Below are 26,825 nucleotides of genomic sequence, written 5' to 3'. Positions count from 1 at the left end.
TTTGTATGGGTCTTTCACGTGGAATTCCAATAAAATTGATTCATGTTTGTGGCTGTAATGGGACAAAATGTGGGAAATTCAAGGATGGCCGAATACTTTTGCAAGCCACTGTATGTCTGCATGTACTCTAGCTCCTCCTTAATGGGTAGGCCAGTCTGAACAACATTTTGCATTAACATCATATCATATTTTCTTAAAGATTTATTATAAGTCCTAGTTCTTTTTGATTTTCCTATATATTATTTTCATTTCATCAGCCCCCTGCAAATGTGACGTTTCCTTCCCCATTTGTTGGATCAATGTCTGCTGCCCATACTTAACAGACACCACAATTTGGACCTGCAGCATAATTTTGTTTGAGTTATTGGTAAATATGGAATGAAGAATTTGGAAAAATGCCACAGGCCTGGCAAAAACTGCCTGTAGGTTTTTGCCACTACAAGTAATTACACCAATAGCACAAAAAGGATAATAGTAATTCTCATAATAATGTCTTCAAATTCTTTACTTCTCTTACTGCAGCTCACTTATTGTATTTTTTTTTTAAATAATCAAACTTTGGTTTCTCAAGTACTAAATGGTAGCTACCAGTAGAGTTTGCTACTTTAACTGGACCCTGTGGTTTGATTCTCTGTGCCGGATTATCCTTTATGAAGATCATTAGCAGTCTGTTAAGTCTGTCTTGTGTCATTGTACTCAGAAGCTTTTTATATTTTTGTTTGTTTGTTGCACTTTTAGGAAACTGTGATCTCCTTCAGCAACTTAACTGGTGCAAAAAGCAGTGGGACAACCAAATTCGATTCGATTATTGGAGACTGGAGGTGAACTCAAGTTTCTGTAGTTGTTTAGTTCCAGCATCTAGAAGTCTGCTCAAAGCATTCAATTCTGCAGGATATCCTTTGCTTTTAATGTGTCTGGTGTCACGATGTGTCACGGCTTTTTCCAGTGCAATGTTTCCCTGGGGAAAAGTTCTAGCATTTTTCTTATTGACAGATGCGATCAGATTCACTTCCCCAAATATGTCTCTGTGCCCTGGATGTGAGAAAAAAATACTCTTCCACAACATCAATAGCGTAGTCCAGTAAAACAGCTTGTAAACCTGTTGTGTGGATCCATTACTACCTCACTGTCTCCCTTGTAGTTGAAGATATTTCCTTTTTTGGGGGAGGGTGTCACAGTGCACTGTTTCAGGAAATCGGGTCTCTGCATCCAACTCCTGCGCCAGATATTTTTCATTTGACTGCATGCTTTCAAATTTGCCGTCAGTGTGATTGTCCAACAGGAATCATTTTGTCACATTCAGCTGTACTACTGCACTAAGTGCACAGTGTCTGCAGAGTCTTACCAGTAATATTTATCTCATTTAAAATGCCATACCATGTTATGATGGCGCATGAATGGTTGCCTTTTGATCTTAGCTGTAATGACTTCAGCTTCAGATCTAGTTTTAGCTTCACAAGCAGCAGTTGGACTTTCATCTTGTGACACTTTTAGCATTGCATCTCGTGCTGCCTCTAACTGGGTTTGAGCACATGTGTACCTGACCTTCACGTTTCACAAACTCTGTTTTGAATATGTTTATGTTTACCCCTCATTTGATCTACCGTTATTGTCCTTGACCGCTCGTGTCCATAATGTCAGCATCCTGTCCACTAATGTTCCCAGTGACATCATTCGTGCAAGGATGCGTGCAATCGGTTATCTCTGCGAATTCCAGAAAATGCTTTCTAATCTCTGCGCTTCTCCCTCTGTGTTGTAACAAAGTGTACAATCACAGTCATCTGTTCTGTTCTGCTCACAGTAGGAGCACAGTCTAAAAATATGGAGCAGCATTTAGCTGACCGCAGCACTGTGAGAATTTCCTGCTGAATGTGAGATGCTTTGCATTGCTGTCATTTCATTTGGTATGTCCTTGCGTAAATAGTGAATATGTATTTCTTTTGAAGTTACTCACCATATGTGTCCAGCCATAAAGCTGTCAGATCAGCCTCACTAGTTTAGGCAAACTGTTACTGTTCTTCAAACAACATATGCGCTTATGTGGAATGCCAGTTTTTGCATACACATTACCTCATAAGAGGAAACTACTGCTATGACTCATTCTCAATTCATTGTCTTGGCCTGTTCCCTACTGATTTTGCATCTGCACTATATAGATAAAAGTCCACGGCCACCTACACATTACACCTACAGGAGCTTCTGGCCATGGAAGCCCAACACACGAAGCTCCTGGCACAACGTTTTTTTTTAGGTTTGGTACTCTGTCGTTCCTGAATAGGTAGGGTTTTGGTGCCTTTTATGAACTATGCGCCTCAGCAACCCCAATTGTGTAACATTATGTGGTCTGCCACTTTGTGGCTGAGTTGCTATGGTTCCTAAACTCTTTTACTTTTCAGTAATGCAAATTACAGCTGATCATGGAATATTTTGAATGCAAGAAATTGCATCAACTGACTTGACTCCTATGGCCCTTTAGAACAAACCATTCTTTTACAAATGTTTGTAAAAGCAGAGTGCATGGCTAGGGCCTAAACACCTTTATCATCTAATACCTTTGTTTATATACAGTAGTGTACAATAGAAGTCTTGTTCAGTCCTTTGTTAAAACCATCTAACTTTGTGTGATTTCTCTCTAGCATCACTTTTTCCCAGTCTTTAACATCATCTTTTGATAGGACTTTATCACACTCCTCCATGATGTCCTTGCGGTATTGTTGTTGGGCATTTGATTCATCAAAATACCCCAAATCTTCACTTTTTATATAAGCAGCCAGATACTTCACATGCTGTATTGTTTTTCATGGCTTGTGAGAGCTTGGAGTGAGTGTTAGTAAGCAATTGGTTGTCCAGAGTAACTGCCACATTCCTCATCAGTATTTTTTCCTCTCATTTCCCACCTTTGTCCAGAGGCCTCCACAGGCAAAGGAAATCGCCTGACGAGGCTGACCCCGAAATGTGTGAGGAATTAAAAAGCAAGCTGCCTTTTAGTTACTTGGCATGAACATGTTCTCATGCTCTCTTTAACAGAAACAGGTTTTCGTTGCCCGGGTGGCGCTCTAATGTGCAGTAGATCACAAACCATTGGTTGGTGTGTTAAAGACAGACATGTTGCAACAAAATATTCTAGGTGAGGGTGAAAATTTGACTTGGCTACGATACCAATGTGACAAATATTTTAAAATAAAATGATGGCATTTATAAACCAGTGGATTCAGAGTGTTTTTAGAATATATTAGATGAGAAGATTGCCTGGACCAACTGATGAATACTGGATGAATAGATAGAGAGTGAATTTGTGTGAAGTAAATCTAAGCTGTAAAAAGGAGGCTGAGTAGATAATAGATAGTAGTAAATTTTGCATATGTTCACAGGTTGAAAGTGTTGTTGAAACACACTTGTGGTCAAATTTAATCTTTTTATTTGTCTAGAGCAGTTAGTGTTTAAATACTTCCTTGAACACATGGATTAAATATTAGCAATAATATTAAACACTTTTTGTTAACCAGTTTGACTTTTGTATGAAATACTTTGTTCTAGGCCTGTTTTTAAATTACGCAGCTCGTATACATTGGCTTATATTTTTTTCATGACTCATGTCTTTTAGTGACACTGTTAAATGCATGAATAGCGTTAAGATTGCATGCCATGGAAAAACTAGCCAGAGGCGCTGAGCTTCTCTGAGCATTTTTATGTGTTTGACATCAGCAAAGTCTAATAACACAGGCCATCTACATCCTCTGTGAAGTGTACACTATAAGGCCATACACTGTTTGTATCAGATACAGTTTTCACAATGGACAGTTTAACATTTCATAGTCTTATTGTACCAAACAGCTTTGAAGGCTTATTGATGATTGATTTTCCATAATACTCTTAACTAGGCGTGGCTTCTATGATCGAACGTTATAACTTAACTTCAACTTAATGTCTGTTCGTTTACAGCCCGTGTGAGCTGCAGAGAAAATGAGATTAGACCTTTTGCAGCATGCAATCACTCAGCAGATCGACATGGATTTGGCTGTCAACAATTTACTAAAGTCATGGTGGCAGCTGTAAAGAGATTGAAATCTCTCCCTGCCCTTTGGAATAGTGCAGTGTTAGTGAGGAGTGTATGGGCGGTGGGGGATAGTGAAATTATTTGAAATAGTGATTACCAGTGTATCCTACTCCCAATCTCCCAATACCACTCCCTCACCTTCAGTTACCATCTCAAAAACAAAGGGATACGATTCGATTCAGGTCTAGATTAGCTTTGTGTGTGCCTGTGTTCATGTGTCCAAGTGTTTGCTGGGATTTTTATGTGTGTCTGTACTGCACAGAGACCGAGGGGTGGCAACATCTTTTACAAGGAGCTCTTGTGTCCGGAAGCCATTGTCTGTATGCCAAGATGACAAGCGAGTAGCCCTGGCAATGGATGGTGCCCTGCAGATGAAAAAAATAAATAAAAACAGAGCCATTGTTTCAGAGGCCATGAGCAGAATATCTGCAGGGGTCTGAGGCCAAACCACTGCTTGTAATAGCTTGTCTATAGGGAAACACATTTGTCACATTTGTCTTGTTGGCAAAATGAAAACCCAAACGGCTCGTTCTACAAGATAAAAGAGCAACTACAGTGGTTGACCACTAAATTGTACAGCCGCCATTAAGAGGTTCATTCATATAGGATCGTTTCTTTACATTTTGGAGTTATTTATGTGTATATTTGTTAATTTAAATACTGACTATATTCCAAAAAGTATGCATCCTAAAACCTTTTTTTAAACACAAATTAACAGGTGAGGTCACACTTTTTGCTCATTTTGTTCCGAAGCTTGTCAAACAAGTACGGTATTTCTCTGTATGTTAGCCATGTAACTATGTTTTATGTAAGGCACTGTAGAATGGAGTGTTTGTAATATTTGCATTCTGTCCGATCTTTTAATTTAAAGGATAGTCACCACCATAAACACAAGAGACAAAAGGACTGCCATGCTGGTCACTGACTGGATCATGAAGCAAATACAAAAAGACAGACATTCAGTCCTGTTTACACAGTATTAGATCAAGCACTATTGTCTCAAAAGATGTAAGAGAAGAATATACAAAGTGACAAAGCTCCTGCAGATTAATGAAAACTATCGAATAATATTACCCAATATTATTGGGTAATATCTTTGTAAAAATCGGCATTAGAAAAATCTGCAGCATTGGTTGATCAGATAAGTTCAGCTATAGCTGTCTTAGACAGGAGAGTCACCAATTACCTGCTGAACAAGAAAAGAAGGCAGCAGGGATGCAATGATCATATGATCTGTAAACCAGAACTGAGCATCAAGGACAGTGGAGTACACGCTGAACTAGAAACATCAGATAGATGAAGGCCCACAGAGAGACACCAAGAAGAAGGTAACCCCCACCAGAGAGACTAACACAAATCAGAAAAGGTCTTTGACCTTTGTCCAAGAAATGACAGTGGGTATAAGTCAAAGTAAGCAAGACAGAAAATGCTTTCACTCTTAAATTTACTTTAAAAAACTAAAAAAAATAAAGTCATTTATTTAAAAAACAACATTGTTGATTTTTTTTTTCTGGCTGGATTTATTTATAGTACCTCAGTAAATTAAATGAGTCTTAATCCAAAGTATATTCTTTTGACTCTTAAGGTGATAGCAAGAAAATAATATTCTTTAATTCTCTTTACGTTCTGTCTTTTTATTCAGCATGAGCTTAACCACACCCAGCTAACTGACAGCTATTGTTAATGGTATTATTGATCAACTTTAGCAGCAGTGGTGCTGAATTGCTTTGTTAAGGCTGACACTTCTTAATGAGTGAAGATAGTTTGAACTTTAACATTAAAAAAAAAAAAACGAGTGAGATCATTGTAGCTTTCATTCATGTTAGCAATGTTATCCTGTTTGCAAAAAGAAAAGTAAAAAAAAACATAATTGAGCTTTCAATAATATGAATATTTCCAGGTCAAACTGTTTTGTTGTTCATTGCTGAGAAAGTTTTTATTATATTCTGTTAGTGGTGTTGTTTAAATTAGTCTTTCTAGCTGTGGGCTGCATTATTTAAAGGTAAAACAAAGAAAATTGATCTTTACCAGAGTCCTAAATGCCAAGAGAGAATATGAACTGACCTGGGACCTGTTGGACTTTCATTTGCCTCTAAAGCATCAAAACACCTGTGCACTGATTCTCCAGAATCAAGTGTTGTATGAGGTTGTGGGTGGGAGTGTTGCCACTGTCACATGTTACATTAAACTTTAAATATTTCCACTATCTGAATAGTTTTAAATGGTAATTTGATAATGAAAATTGGTTCAACAAAAGAATAAACCCACTCATGTACTAGCTTCTGACATCAGCTATTTTTTCTTGATTGAACATTCTGTCTGCTTATGAAACTGAAGGACAGCATCATTGTTCCAAAATGGAAGAAAATAAAAAAAAGTTTATAAAAAATGCAGTAGAAATAAGTGATAATGTGAAATACAAGAACAAAAAATTGCAGAGGATTATGCGGTCTCATTTGGGCCTCAGTGATAGATTAAGCCCCAGCATTCAAAGGCAATGTGTTCAAGGGTGGAAGTGACTTTGCCAAGACACTGTGAGATAAGAAGCTAACTGTTATTAGTTTAATGGGAATGATAGTCTGCCCAAAGCAGTGTGTGCAAGTGGCATGGGAGCATCATTTTTCTTTGCAGTCTTTCTTGCACTGCACTGAGCCTGAGTAGCGGTGAGAGAGCAGCAGCCTGCCAATTGTTTTGTGGGAAATATAAACCACTGAAGACAAAGTATTGCTCATATGACCACTGGGCTAGGTCTAGGTCCAGATCTAGGTCCAAGTTGCCACAGTATTTATTCTTCATTACTATGATAGGCCAGATAATACCTCTGATATTAGTATGGTCTGTGCTAGTAGGCCCAAAGAAACACTAGCCTTAGAGTTAGTATCCAGGATCCCTTCTTGCTGTATGCTTTTCCACTTAGTACATCTGTGGGAGCAATTGTGTCAAAGCTACTATAACAAGGTTCAGAAATGTGTTCAGCAATGATTATGGGTGCTGAGCTGTTCATTAGTTGACTTATCAATGTGAATATGTCATCATTTTTATGACCATTACATATTCCTTTGGTGTACTGCTGTCATCTCAAACAGATTTCATAATCTTGATGGCTGTCATTTTCATGTTGGATTGAAACTCTTGCAACGTTATGAGTTTCAATTATTTGTTATGAACATAGTTCTATATCTGAGGATGTCATGCTACAAAACCAAAGCAATCACTCCCTAAACCACACGCAGTCCCAGAACAATATCCTTTACATTGTTAAAGCTTGTTAATAGTGTGCATTACCGCTAAATTATGATTTTGTATTTCTGTAGGTTGCGCATTTGCGAGGGTAAAACTAGATGTCAGTAATGCCAAATCCAATTCTTTGCATATTTGGTTGCTGCCTGCAAGCCCATATTACAATGCTTATTCAGGACCTTGGCAATTCAAAGCCCATTGAGGGACTTTTCCCTTCCAACATCACTGCTTTCCATTTTCACTGCACCAGCCATTTTACATAGCAGTACAATAACACAAGTGAGGGCAAATAAGTGTGAGTGTGAGACTGAGTGACAATGAGTGAGTCGATGTATGTGTCTATTATTTATGTGTGAGTACGTTTGAGTGACAGTGGGGAGTGTGTTGCCATTTGTAAGGATTAGAAGAATAGTGAGTAAAGAGATGGATTTTAGGTAAGTGCCGCAAAAAGAAAGAAAGAAAAGAAAAACAGGGCAAGAAAGAAATATTCATGCTGCTTTACTTTGACCAACTTAACAGCCAACAAAGTTTGACGGAAAACAGAAAAGGAAAGTTTATAGGTTTGTAAGTCCTGTTTACTTTGTTTCAAGAGGATTTTCTTGCTGTTGAGTTTTGCTGTGCTGTGTCTGGGTTCTGTTTTTCTTTAGCTTTATATTGTTGTTGTTTCTTTTCTGGAAAAGAAATCGATATTACTTTGGAGCAAGTAAGTGTTATGAGATGTCAAATTTGGTCCCAGCCAGGACCAATGCTTGCCTAACATATCCCCCCCAAAGAGTTTCTGGCTGCTGCATTTTGTGGCACACAGCAAATGTGCAAAGGGTTTCTGCCCAAACCACAGATTCCTGCTATACCCAAGTATTTTTTACACGGTTGTAAAGTTTTAAAAATAGAAAACAACCAGCAAATGCAGATTTGTAACACAAAGGAAAATAAGCAATACTCCTAAAGATCTTTAAAAAATAAAAACTCCATCTTTCTAACTATTTTTGTATTTCATGGGCGTATCATATACTAATGTGCTATAAAATAAAGCCACTTTGTGAGACTGCTGTTGTATGAATAAATAAACCCAGCTTGTTCCCAAAGTCAAGAGTGCTGCAGCACATTTAAAAACCAGAAAATTCCCTTGGGACCCACCCAATATCACATCTTCACTCGAATCAAAATACAAAATAAAGCATTGCATTTCCTCGAAAATTTCATTTTTTAAAAACATGATCAATTGCTAATACTACCCAGTCAAGCGTTGAGGCCAATGTGTGACCCACCTGCCAACCCAATATCATGACAAAGTGTGTAACAACAGAAACGTCGGTCCACCGTGTCAATTTCACGCTTTGGTCTCCAAAACATTGCAGCAAAGGGAGCTATTTTACATGAAAATAATCACAGGAAAGCATTTAGCAGACATTACTGACACATTTACACGTATATTAGCCCCCTAGCTTAATCGATTCTGACGATTAAGGATCTGGAAATATCCTTAGTACGTTTTTTGCTCACCACCGACTTCGTGTCTTAAAATATATTATCTCCCCCTGCTGGTAACGCAACTTCTTCACGCATCTCCATTTCAGATTTTAGAGAGGCAAAGCGTGAAATGGACACAGCGGACCAACATGTCTATTGCACGTTTTGCTCTGATATTAAGTTGACCTGCCACTGCAGTAAATGAGGACCATGAGTAATATAACAAACTAACCTCCTATTATCAGTTTTAATTCACAAACCAACCCTTACAGTCTCTTCCGTTTATCCCAGTCTCTGGGTCGAGGGAAGCTGGAGTCTATCCCAGCTACCATAGGGCAGGAGGTGGGATACACCCTGGACAGATGGCCAGTCTGTCGCACAGCCAACAGTAAATAAACAAATATATTTAGATAAATATATAACTGTACCAAGATGTAATTTCAACCTGAGTTTTTATTATTATTCCTGCAGTACCTTGGCAGCCCACCAGGTGAATACACATGTAAATACACAAATCAGCCACAACTTTAAAAACCACCATGGGCGTCCCATGGCTGGCAAGGAAAGCTGGCAGTGGATCATTTTGATCCTGTGGGTTACAAAGTGAGAGTCTGGAGTCTAGATCAATACCATGGGCTCTTTGTCCTGTTCCTTGAGTCTTTTTTGAACAGCTCTTGTGAAATGAGGCAATGTCCAGCTAAGAGAGGCCACTGTCATTGGGGAATGCCATCACCATGTGGGTGTGCTTGGTCTGTAGCATCCAGATGCATGAAGGTTTCCCAGCAGACAATTGCGCAGTAGTGAAAAGATTCAACTACTTGTTGGCGTATATTTATCTGTTGTTGCTGAATGGATATATGATCACACGCTAAATGGTTAGCTGCAACTCATAATAAGAGTCAATCTGCCTTTTGAAAAAAGAAATACCAAAGGGACCAAAGACTGAAAAACAAACAAAAACAACAAAAATAAAAGGCTGTCGGCAACTGGTGAATTCAGTTTTCACTTGATGTTGAAAACAGTTAAGATTTCAATCCCAAGTTTTCATTTGTCTCCTACTGTGAAGGAAAAAAAAGTTCTGAACACCAGAATTTAATTTGGCAACATAAATTAAGTCAGAGTGAAAGTTATTCTAGCTTGCAGACACATTTCATGATTCATTCTCAAAAATAGATTTCTTTATTTCTGTTGCAATAGTGACTCTTAAAATGATGCCAAAGACTGTATCGGTATCAGAATTCATTAGGGGGCCAGCCTTATCAATAGTTACCCAGCAAGAATGACAACCTTGAAACTTGCTATACAAAGCCATTCACCTATCAAGAACGATTGTAGCATAACAAGCAAATGGTTATTTTATCATCTAATCACAGAGTCATTCATCTTGCAGAGTCATGATTATCCACCTGACAGAAACCCCTCACACCAAGTATAAGAGAAGATTAAGGACAAGCGTGCGTGCCAGTGTTGAGGAACACAGCTGAACAAATTAATTATTGATGGGATCCTTTCAAAGCCTGTGGCGTCACTAGGTATCCATTGTTACCTCTGTTGTTGTTTGCAGCTCTTAGCAGGGCAGAGAGGATGGAGACGAAGTAGAGAAGAATGAGGTCTATGAACTTCGCCTCTCTCCTCCCGCCTATGAGGTGCATCATGTCACAGTCAAATGGTCCCTTTTGGAATCTAATTTTCTCTGAATTTTATTCATCTAATAACAAAGTGAGCATGTTTGACTAGTACTGCAAATCTGTGTATAATCGTGCATTTACTTATTAATTTTATTTTACTCATATCGATCAGCTGATGAGTAATATATATTGATGAAACATGTCAAGCACCACTACACAAAACATATTACAATTGTTTATTTTTAACTTTATATCTATAGGGAAATATACTGTCAGTTCTAGGGTAGTGATCTGGAAAGAAAAAGCCCCTGTCTAACAGAATGGTTTTATAGCCAGGCAGCGTGGAAATAACTCTAAAATACTGACAAAATTCCTTCTACTCATTGCAAGGGTACCTTGGCCATGCGTGATCTGCTGCTGAAGACATTGACAAGTAGCTGTGGTGCCAGAATGGCTTAAGTTCCTGTGCAGAGTTGCTTTAGGCATGCAAAAGTGACAGATTTCAACACTGCTGGACACATATTTTGTGTGACTTTGTCATGGTGTAAGCAGATAATATAGGGTACATTATAGTTTTTGAAATCGAAGTTAAAATCTAAGTCCTACAACTCTTCAAAACATAGGAATAACTTCATTTTATAGCTTACTTTAAAGACCTTTTGCAGTTAATGTACACAGACGTAAACACCATCAAAATCATATTTCAGTTACAAAATATTCTATTTTTTACTGTAATTACACCTCAGCTAATCACAAAAAAAATAAGTTAGTGCCTTCCTAGTATGTTCATCAGTGATACGAAACCAACCAAATCATTTAACACCAGCATCCAGTACTCAAAGATAACAGGTAGTTCAAGAGATCGTTTGTAAGAATGGAACATGATTTTCTGTGATACAGAAATTAATTAATCTATTTGGTCTCATTTATTTGCCAAGACTCATTATGGCAGAACAGAATCCCAGCGGTGATAGACGCCGGTGCTGGTGAAGATGGGGACTTGGATGGGTTCTGATTGAGCAGGGTGAGGCAGAGATGGGGAGGAGGTGGCTGTACAAATGACAGACTGGAAGACAGAGGAGCACTGAGATTTAAAGCACATGGGTTGGAGCTGATTGGCTCACTGAAGGTGGGCAAGAGAATGATTGGTCTTGAGTAATGATGTGGGCATTGACTTTGACAGCGTGGGAAGTGCAGTAAAGAATAGACTAGCAGGTGGACATCAAGGAAGTGGCTAAATGGGTGATTACAGATCTTCTATACTGAACGCATGAATAAGTTTCATCATGAGCACAAAATTGAGAAAAACTAGAAAACTGAGAAAATTGCTGAAAAATCTAAATTTCAACAATTTATTTTTGCCATGCTAACAAACATGCTAATGTTCAACTTTATGGCCACTCGAGGTTAGCCAAGATTAATGTTACTCTATTTCTGAAAATGAATTAAACACTCATAATTGTGTTTGTATTATATGCACGTAAGTATGTGTTTGTTTTTCCTGAAACAATGTAAAATCCATTGTTTTGGTTTTCATTTAAGACCATTCATTAACTCATGGGCACAGTGCTTTGCAAGTTTTCACCAATCACTGAGTTAAGGTCCTAATTGTTTATGACATTGATAAAAGTTTTTAATGATATATATATAATTTTTTTAAAATGGGTCATTGGTAAGGGTTACACCTAACAGCAAAGTAAGGATTCATAAATGGAACATGTCATGGCAGACAGTGCAAGCACCATGTAAACTTACAGATACAGTGGGGCAAAAAAGTATTTAGTCAGCCACCGATTGTGCAAGTTCCCCCACTTAAAATGATGACAGAGGTCAGTAATTTGCACCAGAGGTACACTTCAACTGTGAGAGACAGAATGTGAAAAAAAAATCCATGAATTCACATGGTAGGATTTGTAAAGAATGTATACGTAAATCAGGGTGGAAAATAAGTATTTGGTCACCTCAAACAAGGAAAATCTCTGGCTCTCACAGACCTGTAACGTCTTCTGTAAGAAGCTTTTCTGTCCCCCACTCGTTACCTGTATGAATGGCACCTGTTTGAACTCATCATCTGTATAAAAGACACCTGTCCACAGCCTCAAACAGTCAGACTCCAAACTCCGCCATGGCCAAGACCAAAGAGCTTTCGAAGGACACCAGGAAAAGTATTGTAGACCTGCACCAGACTGGGAAGAGTGAATCTACAATAGGCAAGCAGCTTGGTGTGAAAAAATCAACTGTGGGAGCAATCATCAGAAAATGGAAGACATACAAGACCACTGATAATCTCCCTCGATCTGGGGCTCCACGCAAGATCTCATCCCGTGGGGTCAAAATGATCATGAGAACGGTGAGCAAAGATCCCAGAACCACACGGGGGGACCTGGTGAATGACCTGCAGAGAGCTGGGACCAAAGTAACAAAGGTCACCATCAGTAACACACTACAACGGCGGGGAATCAAATCCCGCAGTGCCAGACGTGTTCCGCTGCTGAAGCCAGTGCATGTCCAGGCCCGTCTGAAGTTTGCCAGAGAGCACATGGATGATACAGCAGAGGATTGGGAGAATGTCATGTGGTCAGATGAAACCAAAGTAGAACTTTTCGGTATAAACTCAACTCGTCATTTTTGGAGGAAGAAGAATACTGAGTTGCATCCCAAGAACACCATACCTACTGTGAAGCATGGGGGTGGAAACATCATGCTATGGGGCTGTTTTCCTGCCAAGGGGACAGGACGACTGATCCGTGTTAAGGACAGAATGAATGGGGCCATGTATCATGAGATTTTGAGCCAAAACCTCCTTCCATCAGTGAGAACTTTGAAGATGAAACGAGGCTGGGTCTTCCAACATGACAATGATCCAAAACACACCGCCCGGGCAACAAAGGAGTGGCTCCGTAAGAAGCATTTGAAAGTCCTGGAGTGGCCTAGGCAGTCTCCAGACCTCAACCCCATAGAAAATCTGTGGCGGGAGTTGAAAGTCCGTATTGCTCAGCGACAGCCCCAAAACATCACTGCTCTCGAGAAGATCTGCATGGAGGAATGGGCCAAAATACCAGCTACTGTGTGTGCAAACCTGGTAAAGACCTATAGTAAACGTTTGACCTCTGTTATTGCCAATAAAGGTTATGTTACAAAGTATTGAGTTGTATTTTTGTTATTGACCAAATACTTATTTTCCACCCTGATTTACGAATAAATTCTTTACAAATCCTACCATGTGGATTCATGGATTTTTTTTTCACATTCTGTCTCTCACAGTTGAAGTGTACCTCTGGTGCAAATTACTGACCTCTGTCATCATTTTAAGTGGGGGAACTTGCACAATCGGTGGCTGACTAAATACTTTTTTGCCCCACTGTATCTATGATGAATAGGTCCGATTTTGCAGTCGAACATAGAAACATACCAAATGTTTAAACTGAGATATTTCGTTATTTCGTGAAAATTTTTAGCTCATTTTAAATTTCATGACAGCAATAGAAAAAAAAGTTGAGACAGGGCTTACTACTGTAGCATCCCCTCTTCTTGTAATGACAGACTCTAAACATCTGGGAACTGAGGAGACCAACTGCTGGAGTTTTGGGAGAGGAATGTTGTCCCAGTCTTCTCTGATATAGGATTCTAGGTGCTCAGCAGTGTGTTTCCTTTTCATATCTTTCATTTCATGTGCAAAATATTTTTAGTTGGTGAATAGCCTGGACTGCAGGCAGACCAGCTAAAGCCATGAAGTTGTAATAGCTGCAGTATGTGGTTTAGCAACGTCTTACTGAATGCAAGACCGTCCATGAAAAGTACATCATCTAAAAGGGAGCATAAGTTGCTCTGGATCATGTTAGCATATGTTTTTTTTGTATGATAGATTTCTTATCCTGGATCCTGGACAGTGTTTACAGACAGTGACTTCTGGAAGTGTTCCCCAGTCAAAGCAATGGTTTCCATGTCAGAATCATGCCTGTATTTAATGCAGTGCTACCAGAGGGTCTGAAAACCATGAGTGTCCAGTATTGGGTTTTTTTTGGCCTTGTCCTTTGCACACAGCGATTCTCCTGATTTTTTTGATATTGTGTTACTGCAGAGGATGAAATATTCAGAGTCTTAGCAATTTCATGATGAGGAAGGTTATTCTGAAATGGCTGCGCTATTTGTAGATGCAGTTTTTTTGTTGGTTTTTTTTTTTTCCAGATTAATAAGCCTCTGCCCATCTTTACTTCTGAGAAACTCTCTAAGTTGCTCTTCCTTCCTTCTACCACTTCCTTTTCCAGCCTTTTGTTGCTCTGTCCCACTTTTTTACTCAGAACGTGTGGCGACATCAAATTCATAAATACCTATTTTTCAGTGACACAGTAAAAAGTCTCAGTTTAAATATCTATTTTTTCTATGTTTTGTTGTGAAAAATGTGATTACAAGAAATCACTGCGTTTTTTACACAGCAACCCTTTTTTTGATTGGAGTTGTAATTTTATTTTCCAGTTTTAAATCACCTACCATCTCTGAGTGATCGTCCATAGACTCCGTTTAAAAATCACAGGAGGTAAAATATCAGGTATGTATTAGGGAGCATACTGCACAGACTGCCTCATGGAAGAAGCAGTGTGTTGTGAATGCCTGTGTATGTTTGACTGCAGTACCCGAAGCCCACAGTGCCATCAGGCCTTTAAAAAGGGAACTGCTACTTTCTCATAGACTCCCTTCCTTCCTCGTCTCACGTTCCCTTTTGGTTTCCACTTCTTTCTCAGACACATATGTGATTATATATAACCGTATTTTCCATGACGTTTCGGTGAAGCATTTGCACGTTACAGAGGTGTCGCGGACAAATTAGGTTCAGTTTACCCTCAGAATATATTGCTGCTTTATGTCCCATGTGCCCGTGTGCGTCAACGTTTCTGTGCGCGCCAGAGGAGAGGCTGAAATCTGGAAAGACATATCTGGACATATAAGGAAGGTTAACAAAACGCGTGGGGTCTAAATGAATATACCACTAAATGGACGAATTGCGTATGTGACGTGATAGAACACGGCACACACGCCCAGGCAGACACACAGCTTTACCACACACACTTGAGTAGGACACCGGGCAGAGTGCGTTCCGCTGATCATCTCCGTCCCTCCCTCCAGCAATCGGATTGCCTGTGCCACTGACGACAGCCAGTCACACAGTACCGAGAGTGTGCTGTGGAGAGACTGCATCAGGGAGCTGTGCGCTTGGATCGGGAGCGGTGCGTGGGAGTTGTTCTCTACCTGCCATTTGCATTCCTTCTTTATTCTCATCGGACGAGTTCGGGCTCACAAGGAGCCCCATTACCAAGGGAGGATCGCGCTGTATGTGCGCGTTTGTCTGGGTTATCTGTTTTAACTACTGCTATCGTCTCAGAACTGCAGCAGTGCCGTTTTGGAGAAAGTCGTTGGAAATCAGCAGGAAACGGCTGCCTGGTGTCTGTTCTCCCTTGTCATCTTTTAAAGCTATCTATCAAGGAGATGGACTTGAGATAGTGCGTCTCAGTTTAAGTGTTGGTGGCTGGGAGTTGCCGTCGGGAAGAAATGCGAAAGGATGCTTGGAAGCAGTGAGGGCTACAGCAGGTGAGTATTTGGTTAATAAAGCCAGTGAAATTAAATAAAATACATTTAGGAAAAACTGTTTTTAAAATAAATCAATCAATAAATAAATAAAATAATGCAGATCCATTTTGGTTTCCGTGCTTATGTCACTGCGGTTTAATGTGGGGTGAGGCCAAGATTTTAGAGAGGTGGATAGTATGCAGCCAAACCCTGGTCTCCCCCTGGCTACTTTGAAGAAAACATCCATCAAATATGTGAATTCTAGTGCGCTAGTGGCGACATCAGTTCATAAGAGAGGTTTATTTGTAACTCCAAGGAGCGCTTTCCGATGTCAAATCAACAATATACATATACACATATATTCCTGCAAGTCCCAAATGATAAGGACAGAATTTGTTGACAGGACAGAAAAGCAAACGGGGACTTGAGTGTGATTAGGCGCGTCCTCTGCAGGTATCAAAACATCCAATAAACACACATTCCAAATTCATTTAGAGTTTTGTTATCGGTGCACATTTTAAATCTGCTTTTCTGCTCATTTCTGCGTGCGCGTGTGCTCGTCGGAGAGGACGAAAGCTTAAAGCATTAATCAAATTTAATTGTCCCGCGAATGTGTGTGTGTGTGTGTGTGTTTGTGTTCGTGAGAGAGAGGCAGAATATGGACTGTCTGTGTGTGTGTGTGTGTAGGGAGGTGAGTGAATTGCAAAATGTTATCTTCATCTAGCCTTTATTTGACCACGTATAGGCTCTGCTGAGATAACATTTGTCATTGTGTTGAAGTGTGAGGCAGTCGTGATCCTCCCTCCTATGCCATTTTATTCATCTGCAAAGATGGCTATCTGTTAAATGGGCAGCGTATAAAAAGCAAGCAGGCTTCTGCAGCGGTGTGGTGGTGCATTTCTTTTTTTCTTTTTTGTGAAACGACTTGGGACTCTTTGTTTTCAACTAGACTACAGACGTGGGATCTATATATAGCACCAATTGCGACGAAACAGTCCACAAGATGAAACTTGTGCGTTTATGGTGCCACACTCCATCTGTTGTTTGTTATTAGAGGCTGCATTTTTAGGGAATGTGACAGCGGCCCCTGAATGTCTTCCCGCTTTATTGTGCAGGACAGCCTATTATAATGTGTGTACTGTTATATGCATATAATTCTCACAAAAGCTGTTGAGGCAGAGCATCAGAAGACTCTGTGATGCTGTGCCTGCAGACATTCATAAAGTGCTGTAGCTCTATTGGTTATAAATAGCCGGAAGGAGCGGACAGCCAGCTCGAACAGGAGCAGCCTCCAGTCGTTCCATCAGCAGCAACAGCAGCAGCACAGCTTCTCTGGCATTATCTGGGCGCACAATCTAACGTGATAGATAGGGGGTACACTGAGATATCACACAGCCACAAGGGTGTGGCACCTGTATGTGTGTGGGTGAGTGGGGGGCTTTGGTTGGATGGTCCGATGTGCTCTCCCTATCAAGGTACCTTTGTTTGCTTCTTGGACTCAGTAATGACTTTAGAGTGACCCCATTACAGTAAGTGTTTTTCTGTTTTTTGTTTTTTTTTTTAAATCCTGCCCTGTGGTTGTTAATTTTATCCCCAGGCTTAAAGCCCTATTTCTGTCATGTTTTACTGTTTTTTGTTTTCATTGATGATTGGCACACTGCTGACTCAATCATAGCTGCTTTGCAGCAGTTAAGAGGCTCCTGAAGTGTGTGATCCGCTTTGTCCAGACGCCCCGGCTGCCTTCATTAAACAAATGTGCAGCCGCTGACCTTGACTATCTACATTTTTTCAGTAGGATTAACCTCTTTGCCCTACAGTACAGTAGGCTACGACACACATGTAGAAAACGCTCCTCTCCATTCTGGCCTACAAATTCATGCTGCTGTTGGCATGCAGTATTGAATTACAACGTGCTGATCAATGTTTGCAATAAGCTAAATCTCTACATAGCGGGCAGTATAATACAGAGTATCAGATATCACAGGAAAATCTTGATCCTCGTAACACCATTATATTTCAGTAAAGAATGGTTATGTCTTAGTAGCCCATGCTTGAAATGTAACCAGATATAGACAGAGAATGGAACAATAAACTAATGAGATCAGACTGATATATGTGTGCAGCATTATTCATTCATGGTAGAGATCAGCCTCATCATAGACAGCAGACTGGGACAGAGAAGCAGTCAAGACAAAGTGGGTGGTGATGGTGTGGACCATGATGTTAGTGTATGATGACTGATCACAGGCTTGCTTTCTCACAACACACTAAGTGACCAATAGTGAGTGGATTTATGATGTGTTAACATGTATCCTGGAGACACTCATCCTGGGTGTAAAGCTAACACCTACTGCATTGACAAGGTGTTTATTAGCTCCCAGTTGTGAGGCCATGGTGCCCACATAATGCTAGGATGGCAGCGCTGAGACTTTTCACATGAGACTGCAATTACGTTGTTTTTATAAGACCCCGGCTGTCGTTCCACTTTTTGCCCGAGGCTGGGTGGTGTGGTTATAAAAGATCTGTGGTGGGGATCATAGTGGCTATTTGATGGGAGGAGGAAGCATCTTGTTCACATGTCACTTTTGTCCTTGGCTGATATCTTTAGAAGTGGGTAAGGAGAAGGAACAGCTATATGTGCTGTCAAAAACTCATGAGCATTTTTATTCTCGCTTTTGTAGTTTCAGCAGTGCAATCACTTTCATGTAAGTATTTCCATCTATTGGGAAAGTGTCCCAGACAGCATAGCAGAGGTGCTGGAAACAGCTCCTCAACAGTGTCAACAGCAATCTATTTCTTTTCTTTCCCATAAGGCTAACCTGCCCAAGTCAAACGCAACTTATGAAATGCAGTGTAATTTTTTTTATAATGTAGCACCTGGCTGCCATGTAGGGGCTGTGTCTCATTGCAGATTTAAACTACTTTTATGTGTTACACTCTGTGTTTGTGTTTCTTTGCAGTTGTGCACATATTATATATTTACTGGTCTTGTGGTGTTGCAGTGTCAGGGTTTGTTAAAAAACTCGAAAAAGATAAAGAAGCACATGTTTAATGTGTTACGTTACTGTAAAAAACGTTCTTTAGAATATCTGTTAATTTATTCTGAATTTCTACAATTCTTACTGTAAATGATTCGCTGTTTAAAGATATTTGAGAATATGTGGCCCTTGCTGTGCCCTCAACTTTACCACGATAGAGCGATTGTTATGCCTTTTGGTCAAAGGTCAGTAGTTAGTGCATAGTCTGATTAAGTTACATAAGCAAAGTGATAAATAAGTTCAAAGTTAAGAAATATTCTAAGTGATTCATGCTAAAAACAGTTAAAATGTATGGGTTCGAAATTTGCTCAGAGTGAGACATCGTTATCACAAGCGATCTTTGTATTGTATGTGCGGAAACGGGAGCGAGGGAGCGCTCTGATCATTCGCATATCTTTGACGTGTTTTCTCCGTTAATACCGTGAAAAGTGCTTCGGCAGTATTAAAAGAGTGAACGAGTTCATGTACACGCTTGTACCTTGGGAAACGTTCGTCTTTGTGAGAATTAATGTGTTCAGAAACAACTTTTATATGTGTTTACCTGGAGTGAACTGCGATGCTAATGTAACGCACGTGTTAAGCTAGGCTAATCTTTAAGTTTGTCATTAAGATGTGTATTAGCTAGCAATTTATTTTTACTTTCTGTATATTTCAGTTACAAATAAGAAATAGCAAGGAGAAGCCTTGAGAGAGATAAGGCTTTAAAGGATCTTCATTAAAAGCAAGAAAAGCAAGCCTTGTGTGGAAGATCTCGTCTATTTTGATCGCTAGCTGTCTAGCTTCACATGGTCAGGTGTGGTGAGGGCAGCATAGCGATCGTGGCTCAAGAGTTGGGAGTTTGCCTTGTAATCGGAAGGTTGCCGGTTTGAGTCCAGGCTTGGCCAGTCTCGGTCATTGTGTCCTTGGACAAGACACTTCACCCGTTGCTTACTGGAGGTGGTCGGAGGGCCCGGTGGTGCCACTGTCCGGCAGCCGCGCCTCTGTCAGTGCGCCCCAGGGTGGCTGTAGCTACAACGTAGCTTGCCCTTGCCATCACCAGTGTGTGAATGGGTGGATGACTGGTTGTGTAAAGCGCTTTGGGGTCCTTAGGGACTAGTAAAGCGCTATACAAATACAGGCCATTTACCATTTTAGTGAAAATGGCTTTCACTGTGTCGCATCTGATTTCACATTTGTAATTCTAATTGCATTGCCCTTAATCCTGCGATGGTAGAAACATTAACGTGATTATTGTGCACACTAATCCAGAATTTACACCAAAATGGAAACGATTTATTTGTCACATCACAGATACCTGTCACAAAGCTGCAACTACCATACACTTAATATGCAGAAATGCACGGGTTTCAAGTCTTGATGTGTGAATTTTAACAGACAATATTCACATCCTGCTGTGACTTGGCTTTTACGTTAATATTTAACTGCATGACATATCTTTCATGGCTCATTGCAATCAAAAGCAGGAAACTAAAGAGAAAATTAATGCAAATAAGCAGCCAATGGATGCTTTAAAACTCGGATAAGCAACATATTTTTGTCGTCTGAGAAAAAACACCCCCAAAAAATTGGATATTGCATTTTGTTCAAGTGACCCGAGAGGGAATACAGGGGTGTGGTTTGTGCAGTTCTACATACAGTAAAGTAGCATAAAAGCAAAGTATCTGAAAAGACTGGGGTTTTAATTTTTTTTGAAGTCTGAAGTCAGGATTTACTTATTTCCAGAGTGCATGAAGCACATGTTTGTGCCCGTGTTAGTCAGGTGGGAGAGGTTTAGAATGGAGGGGGGCAGATACCTATCAAATTCAGGCTGTTTTAGATTTCTGCCCACTGCTTACTCCTTAAGTAAAATGTCATTGTAGTGTACAGTCTTGTTAGAGGCATGTCAGAGGCATGTGTAAATGTCATGCATTTACATTAGCCTGTGGGGTTCATTAACATTTAAAGAATTCGCGTTTGAAAAAAAAAAAATCAGACAAGTGCAGCTAATTCTGATCTACTTCACAGCAGTGTGAAAAATGGCTTTAGGGAAATTCTCCGAAGGGGCTTTCAGAGAACCATTTTGTGCTTGTGTGCGAGATCAAGGTCTTCACAAAGAGGTGGGATTTTGAATGGCAACAAGCAGTCAAAATTGATTGCATGCCTACCATCAACTTTTATTAAAAATTTGGATTTCAATAACAATTTAGCCTTTATTGATGCCAGATGAAGCTATTGGTCAAAGGTTTGTATTTGCTAAGGATTTTTACCAACCCTGTGGAGTGGAGTCATGAATGATGAAAGAGTAATGAAACTCTGTTGCCAGGAAGCCTTAAACACTCACCTCTTGGACGACTGCGTGTAAATGCCACTCTCCTAAACTGTTAGTGGGCTCTAAATTATGTTGACTGAGTGAGCTGATGGCCTAAGACTGACAGCTTTGGATGGGACTTTGGGGTGAAAACACCCGATCAGAAGTCAGTCAAGGTAGCCTCAGCCATTGAAAACGTACTCCATAGTTTCACTTATTTACAGCTTACAGTCATATGGCAAACAGGTGATCTAGTGTATAGCTACGCTGCGCACTATATATACTTTTATAGAGAATAATGGTTACATTTTAGGTGTATCAGCAGGCCACAAAACACACTGAACCGGGATCATCGAAAATGTGATGTTTTTGACATGTAAATTCCCTATCCGTCGTTTAAGCCGTCTTTCCTTCTTTTCCAGTTGTAGACAATGGATATTATTGACCCATTTGATAATGTCACATGCATTCATGGCTGGAGTTTGAATAAATGGTGTAGCAGCGCTGATGATTACTATTGTGAGGCAAAATTACAATATGTTGCATCTTTCTATTCAAAGCAGCAATTCAAACAGTGCTATTTGGTGGCAATTTGAAACACAATTGTGATACAACAGCAGCTCCACTTTCACAGCCTCACTTGAATGGAGCATATGATATTTTTCATAAGTGGGAACAAGATTTGTGTTTGTGCCCCACCTCCCTGATGTAATGGCTGTTAAAATAGCCCATTGAGATTCAGAGTTCACAGAGTCCGGTGTTTAGGTGCAGTGCTAGTACTCTCAACTCTCTTCCCTCTGTCTAGTAGGCTGACTGAGGAAGTACTTAGAAACGGAGTTGTCATTTGCACCCAACCTGCTACATGTCTCCTGTGATTTCAAATTGATGTAGTAGCGTAAAAGTCACGTCTTCAAAAAAAGAATATTTTGGCTAGTGCTGAGCTCATTTAAACAACAATACAGATCTTCTTTTACATTATGGTTGGGCAAATGGTGATCAGTGATTGGCAGAGTTCATTGTTGGTTTTTTAAGGATGTTTTTAAGGATTTTTTTGTGTGTAGTTTTTAGCTGCAAAACTGTGGATTTAACTCAAAGCATAATTGCAGTATAGCAACATGTGGTGGTGGTGCCTCCTTCCTTTTTGTTGTGAAGTGTTGAGAGTTGTACTCAAACACTGATTCACCAGGTTTGACTGACAGATGTAGTGCCATGCAGACCCTGGTATTGTATGACAGAGGCTAACCTCTAAATACATGTGTATGAGTTCATAAACTATGCCAGAGCTTGTGCTAAGAAAGAGCCATGCGCTGTTATCTTTTTACCAACAATATTGTGTAGTAAAGGTTTTCCCTTTATCTGATAATTGAAGCCTCTAAACTGTCGGTATTGTGCATTTTGACATGGAAATAGAGTAGATACAATACAATCTAATAGGTTAGTTCTGGTTAACTGGTTGTTGAACTGGCTGGTTGGAAAATGTTGCCATATTTTTCAAAGCTACTTTACATTGAGATAGTGAGCTCTGAATAAGGTGTTTCTGATTTTGCATTGTTTTTCTTTGTATTTGATGGGCCTTGACAAGTTAAAATCGCCATTAAAAGCCACTAATCCCATTAGGATTCATTAAGAAAGTGACACCTTAGTGCCAAAGTATAGAGAGGCTATCCTCCATGACACATGGATTAAAGTGACTCAAGATAATTCAAGTATTTTAATGTGCTTCAAGTCCATTATCCCTCCCTTTCGTGAGATCAGTGTAGCTGCTTTTTATCCATTGACAGTCTGTTCCCATTCATCATGTGATTCAAGAAAACAGGGGCCTTGCTTTGAGGTATAAGGGGGAGCAGCTTTTAGTTCCCTAAAAGCTCCCCTCGTTCATCTCTTTGGTGCTCTACCTCCATCTTACTCTTTCAGTTTAACTTCCCTAAAAGCTCTCTCAGTCTGGTTTGTCTCTCCGTTTCCCTTCCTCACTACGACTTTCTTTTACCCTCTGGCTGTTAACAGAGAGCGAGAGAGAGAGAGAATAACCGAACAATGTAACAACGAACTGCTAATATTGTTGAAGGAGGAGAGGGAAAGTGCAGGGAGGAAACAAGAGGTCAGATTTCAGGTTATCGACCAGACTGAGTGGCATGAAGAGATGTTGTTTTGCTAGACACGAAGAGGCAGTAATAATCCCACCTACAGTTAGACTCCTGCACGGTGCTGTCTCGCATCTCGTAGAAATTCTGAGACTTTGCATTCACGTTTAAATCTTTTTCAATCAGGCCCCAAAGTCAGTTGACATGTAGGATACTGAAAGTCTATCTTTAGCAGGAAAAACGCATATAAATGTTGCAGTTTGGCATTTTAACACCGTATTCTGATGTGACAGACAGTTCAGCAGCTGTTTCCATTTAGTCCTTTAAGCCTAAACATGCCGGAAGTCTAAAAATGATACAAGAGAGAAATCCAGGATTTTCAAGGTGAACTTGTTTTATCTTTAATTTTTTTTCCCTAGACATCATTATTATTTTCTTTAAATAAAGACACTCTCACAAGCTTTATGGTTTTGATAATATTTTACATCTACAGCATGTATTTTAATTCCAGTTTCTGCCATTCTTCAAAACTGAGGGAGAGAAGAAAGGTCAGTTTAACTGGCAAAATGGTGACGGTAGCATGCGGGTGGATGGGGAGGGTGAGACTGATGAAAGAGCCGTGCAGCGATCAAAGACGAGAAAATGAAATGGCATTTGACCTTGTTGGATGCCGGCGTGTGTTGCGCTGCCACAGAAGTGCAAAGTAGTTTGGGAACCTGTGGGAATTAGGAGGGGAAAGAGATCAGGTCTGAGGAGCACTGATGTGGTGTGAGAGGATGGTCCAGACAATTTAACCCACACATCTCATAACTGACTTAGGAAACGGTGCAAAAGGTGGGCAGAAATGTGAATTCAAGCCCACTTGAATTTTGTCTCTAACACAAACGGTAATGAAGTTACGTAGGTTTAAAGACCTTGAAAAGTGGGCAGAAGGTTAAAAAAATAAAATAAATTATAACAGGCTCTAAAAATTAAAGAAGCTAGTGTTCCCTTTACCTGTGACAGACAAAAAAGTCATCATCAGAGGTTCTGTCAAGTTAATCAGATGACTAAAAGTTAATTTGGTTATAGATGAATCAACTTTTTGAATGACTGATCATTTATTTTGCCTGTAAAACAGCATTGTAACAACTTGCTACAGTTTGTTTTTGTCAAACACATTTTAACACTAATAATAAGTGGAAATACAGTGAAAAGTAAAATTATGTATATGAGAAATGTCCAGTACAGTTAACTGGTTATGAGACCGTTTCCGTTTCAAATAACGAATTAACTTGTCATTAAAATCTGCTGTGGATTTTTTTTTTCCACAGCGGGAAAATGCTTATTGGTTAAGTAATGGCTCATCTTATCTGATCCCTTCAGCTGGTTCTGTAAATAAAAATGTGTTTCTCAATCCAGATTGAACATGTAAAGTGAATAAAAAAACACCAAAAAACAGGATTTTACAGCACAGTTAGCTTCATTTCAGCAATGCTGATTTACATGTCCTCTGTAAATGGCATACAAGTTACATCACGACAAGAATAACATGACAAGAGTACAAAGATGAAATTCTAAAACGTGTGTCCACAAGCGTCTGCCTGTCAGCGTGCTTCAACATAGGCACTGCTCTTTGCAGGGAAACAAAGGAAACAGACAGCCATTCTCATTAATTAAGGCATGAGTGGCAGAAGGGATCTCACCTCCTAACTCTGCAGATTGAGGCTGGATGTGCTTTGATATCAGTTGCACTCAAATATAATGAGGCTTTCTTTTCTTAGTGTTAAGATATATTAATCTATGTATAGTGTACATGAAATTCTACAAATTTAAGTCAGTTGTAGGAGTTATTATTTAAGAATAAGAAAACGAAAGGAATCTGGTGCTAATGTCTGTAACTTCTTCGAAGAACAAGCATTGAAGAGGTTTGCAGTGTCTTTGCCAACCTTAAAGCCATCTGCTATTACTGTACTGGGTCACCTTGTCATTGATCCATGTATAGCATGTGAAATACCTAGATTGTCTTTCTGAAAGTAAGATTTTGTTCCCTCTAGTACCCCTAGGATTAGCAGAACTATAGAGATGTGATTCTCTTTCTTTTCACTATCTCTATGACCTCGTCTTACTACACAAAAGCAAAGATATGGAATGGGAGGATACAAGGACAGCTCAGATGAGTAATTTTGCCTTTAATTGCTTGAACCTCCCCAGAGTGCTATTGCTTAAGTACTCCAAAACTGTTGTTGTTTTCCTCCACATAATCTTTGTTTATATGAAGGTCAGCATTTTTCTCTAAGCTTCTTATGAGAGAATTTGGAGCAGGTGGATTGTTCAGAGAGATGAGACAATGCTCCCCTGCTGGAGTTGAGAGTGAGAGCGATCTGCCCCCTTTTTCCATCCACCGCAGTCACTTTACGAAGTGTCTTCCCAGCCCATCTCAACCATCTTATGCGCAATAGTCTTTGTTTTATTTGGGGGAGGGGGTTTCAGCTTAGACCTCATTTCTCAGTCTATATCAATAGCGTCATTATGTGAGGTTTTATCTGGCTAATTAAGGCTTCATCTTTCTGGGCAATCTCTCAGAGGACATGGATTAAGCTCCCCTATCTCTGCTCTGAAGCCACTGTGGGGATGACTAGACCTGTTCAATTCTTCGTGGATTGTGGCTAGAGAGAAAACAGACCAACATTGTAGCTGTGGCCATCTAAATAGAGTTTCTTTTCCCAAATAATGCAGTGAATTGCTACTACTAGCTTTAAAGTTCATGTGTAGTTTCATGTCAACTGATACAAACAAGCCCATCCACCTCTGCGTTCTTTAAAATGAATGTGCGTTGAGCCATCATCTCAAAACAAGAGGAAAATAGAATGAAGTGTTGCATAGATTTTAAATTAGAGATAAATGAAACTGTGTGGTTTTTCTTTTGTTATTTTAAGGAGAGGCTAGTTCATTGTGTGCGTTTGCTGGTAAAAGACTGAAGACTGAACGACTGGTGAATCATTTTGCACGTATAAAAATAGATAAATGATCTAATACCATTTTAGCTGTTCAATTGATAGCCATCCATTCATGGTCACTAATTACAGTAGGCTAAATCATTTATCTTATGTGAACAAGGGCATAGGTTCTTTTTCATGGTGCTAGAAATAGCAAATAAACTCCCCATTGTGTGTCTTTCTCACTGTTGATGTTTTTCCTTTTTTTGCCTTTGCTCCACAGAGTATGGGTTATCAGGATAGAAAGCTCTACCTTAACAAGTATATGTTAGCATCCGTCCCATCTGTGGTGAAGGGATCAGATTAATAGCAATGTAACAAAGGAATAATAAAATGGAGCTTAAGATTTTATGGTTTATTTTATGGTAAAATTGTAAGAATAAAGGTGTTTTCAGGGCAGTGTATAAGATATCAGGCGTATTTATCAGGAGAAAGCTGCGTTGTTGGTCTAATCAGCTGTAGCCTTTTGACAGTTAATTTA

At 39.7% G+C, this 26,825-nt stretch overlaps 1 protein-coding gene across 3 annotated transcripts in view; it reads left to right on the top strand.

Annotated features, from left to right (window-relative positions):
- lingo1a (leucine rich repeat and Ig domain containing 1a) overlaps window positions 1–26,825 on the top strand; it is a 120,739-nt gene that overhangs the window by 78,836 nt on the left and 15,078 nt on the right. The window contains exon 1 of one of the 3 annotated variants that reach the window (XM_040026294.1): window positions 14,782–15,981. The exons of the other annotated variants lie outside the window; for them this stretch is intronic. The gene's annotated coding sequence lies outside the window, so the exon portion shown is untranslated. Of the gene's footprint in view, window positions 1–14,781; window positions 15,982–26,825 lie in introns of those variants that run through there. 3 annotated transcript variants of the gene reach the window in all.

Source organism: Simochromis diagramma, unplaced genomic scaffold (genome assembly GCF_900408965.1).
Source record: "Simochromis diagramma unplaced genomic scaffold, fSimDia1.1 OVJJ01000293.1, whole genome shotgun sequence".
NCBI lineage: Eukaryota > Metazoa > Chordata > Actinopteri > Cichliformes > Cichlidae > Simochromis > Simochromis diagramma.
Note: the sequence above shows the minus strand (reverse complement) of the source record. Positions and strands in the feature narration are given on the sequence as shown.